We start from the raw sequence: 2,530 nt of genomic DNA on the forward strand, positions 1-2,530 counted from the left end.
CACACACACACACACACACATTGTTGGTGAAACGAGAGTAGCAGCAAGTGCTCCGAGGAAATCTTCCAACTGTATTCTATGGTTGCAAATAACTTTGCCCCCCTTACTGGCAAACTATCTAGTATCACAACTTTGGAAAGCAACTTATAGTGGAAGCACTAAGTCAAAAGCTACTGAGACCGTCAATTTAACATTTTATATATATATATATATTTGGAAAATGTCATAATCTGAGATTTTACTTCAAGAGCCTAGGCAAATGGCTCAGCAGTTAAGAGCAATGGCTGCTCCTCCAGAGGATCTGAGTTTAGTTTCCAGCACTTACATGGCACCCTCATACAGACATACATGTAGACAGAACATCAGTACACATAAAATAAAACTAATTTTTTTAAAAGGATTTTACTTCCGTGCTCTCACACCAGTGTTAACTTTTCTGAAAACTTCCCATGTGCAAAGCCCTGCCCAGAGCAGCTAAGGTCCTGCTGTCACTACCCCAGTGGGCCAGCTCACTTCCATTACCAAGTCAAGAGTCAAAACGAAGTAACTGCTGGTCTCACCAAAGGTTCTTCTGGGGCTAGGAGAGGAGAGAATAGGTCAGGGAGGGGAAGAGTATGTCGGGCATCTGCTTTAAGGTGTGCTGCCAGGGTAAATTACTACCCACGGAGCTTGATCAACAGAACAGGTTATTCCCCAGTTCTGAGGCCAGGAAGTCCATGACAAGTCCAAACCCAGCAGATCCAGGACATGGGAAGAACATGAGTCCTGCTTCATGGGTGACACTCTGTGTACCCAGCCTGCCTCCCAAGGATACTCACACCGAAACAGATACCCTCCTGACCTACCGCCTCCCCAAAGCCCCACCCCATCCCTTTGCCTTGGGACTCTCGGGGTGTGAGAACAGAGTTCAGAGTACAGCAGTGTCTGTCCTGTTCATTAATTCCTCCACAGTCTCCTCCCAACACACAATGTCATTTCTCCCTCTGTAACCCCTAGTCTGCTTGTTGCAGTAATTTTTGCTAGTTGCAATAAATTTTCAACTGTTTATAAATTGATGTTTCCAAGTCTGAAATTGAGACCATCTCTGGCTAATGCTGATGGAGGATTGGTGAGCTGGCTAGAGAAGCGGTAGGAAGCCTGTGGGCCTTGACTCTAAGCCCTGCCCTGACCCCTACTTAAGGTGTCCCCTTGAAGGTCTAGGGAAGAATAGCAACACGGGTGCCCTGTGCACTGTTTGCTTGCAACCTGCTATTGTTTGCATGTTAGGAAGCTAAAAACTCTCAGCCTGAACTGGATTGTTATGTCTCCATGCTTCCTCTGATAAGCTCTCAAGATTAATAAGATGGAGGCTGGTTGTATTTTGTCACTGTTCTGCTCCATGGGGGAATAACTGGGTGTTTCACACACACGAGGTTTTGCTCTTACTGTCACAGTCTTCTATCTGTGACCTTGCTTCCTCTCACCTGCTGACACGCTGCCCTCAGCATCCACTGTCCAACATTGTTGGCTTCTAGTCGCAACTGTCAGAGTGCTGATGCAGAGAGCATGGTGAGCTGGAATACTAATCTCTTTCCAAAATCTTGATCTGGGTTCTTCTGGATGGATGCTGAGAAATGGGATTGCCATCGCCAGGGACATTAGAAACACACGTCAGTGCTGATGTGGGGAGATTGGAGCCTGTCCCCACTGTTGGTGGGAGGGCAAGGGATAAGCACTGCAAAAGGCAGCATGTGCCTTCTCCAGAATGAAAAGCTGAACTGCATGGCTCACCGTCCAGAGGTCTGTCTAGCATGTGTCTCAGGGCGAAGGAGCCACCCCAGGAGAATGCGCAGTGTTAGAAACACCCAGTTCTACTTACAGCAGAGTGCAGCTTCATGGCCACTCTCCTTCCCTCAGATTCTTTATCCCCAACTTCTGCCTGCAGGGTTTTCCTGTTACTGACCCGAATGTGACATTTAGCCCCTTCCTTGAATTTTTAAGTGATTTGAAGAAAAAACAAAACAAAACAAACACCTCACCTATCAAAAGCCAAGTGGATGTTGGTAGATCTCTGAGTATTTGTGAAGTGAAAGCAGCCTTGGCCAGCCTGAATCATGTGTTAGACCCTCGCCCCTTGCCTTGGTGATCTCAGACTCCTCCGTTGTTTGCCCCTCTTCTCCCTCCCCCTTTCCCTCATCCTCCCCTTCAGCCTGTATTCCTGTGCGGTGTACTGCTCTGCAGAGCACTTTCTCTGGGGTATTCTGCTCCATCCGTCCCTCTTTCTTCAGCAAAGCCGAGGTGGTAGCAGCTGTTCTGCCTGTGAGCTGCAGTCCTCAGGGCTTTCTTTCTGCCTTCCTACTGCATAGGCTACCTCCCAGAAGTGATTGCCTGCTGTGCCCTGTGCTGTTTCTGCTGCGGGAAAACTGCAAAAGAGACAGCACAGTGTTCAGGACAGAGTGGGGCTTGCACTTCCAGAGTGTGTTCAGGACAGAGTGTGGGGCTTGCACTTCCAGAGTGTGTTCAGGACAGAGTGTGGGGCTTGCACTTCCAG

General features: G+C 48.3%; 1 protein-coding gene across 1 annotated transcript in view; it reads left to right on the forward strand.

Moving 5' to 3' along the window:
• The window catches only part of Map3k13 (mitogen-activated protein kinase kinase kinase 13), a 92,463-nt gene that overhangs the window by 70,974 nt on the left and 18,959 nt on the right, over positions 1-2,530 (forward strand). The window lies entirely within an intron of this gene.

This window comes from Microtus ochrogaster, unplaced genomic scaffold, assembly GCF_000317375.1.
Source record: "Microtus ochrogaster isolate Prairie Vole_2 unplaced genomic scaffold, MicOch1.0 UNK43, whole genome shotgun sequence".
Classification (NCBI taxonomy): domain Eukaryota; kingdom Metazoa; phylum Chordata; class Mammalia; order Rodentia; family Cricetidae; genus Microtus; species Microtus ochrogaster.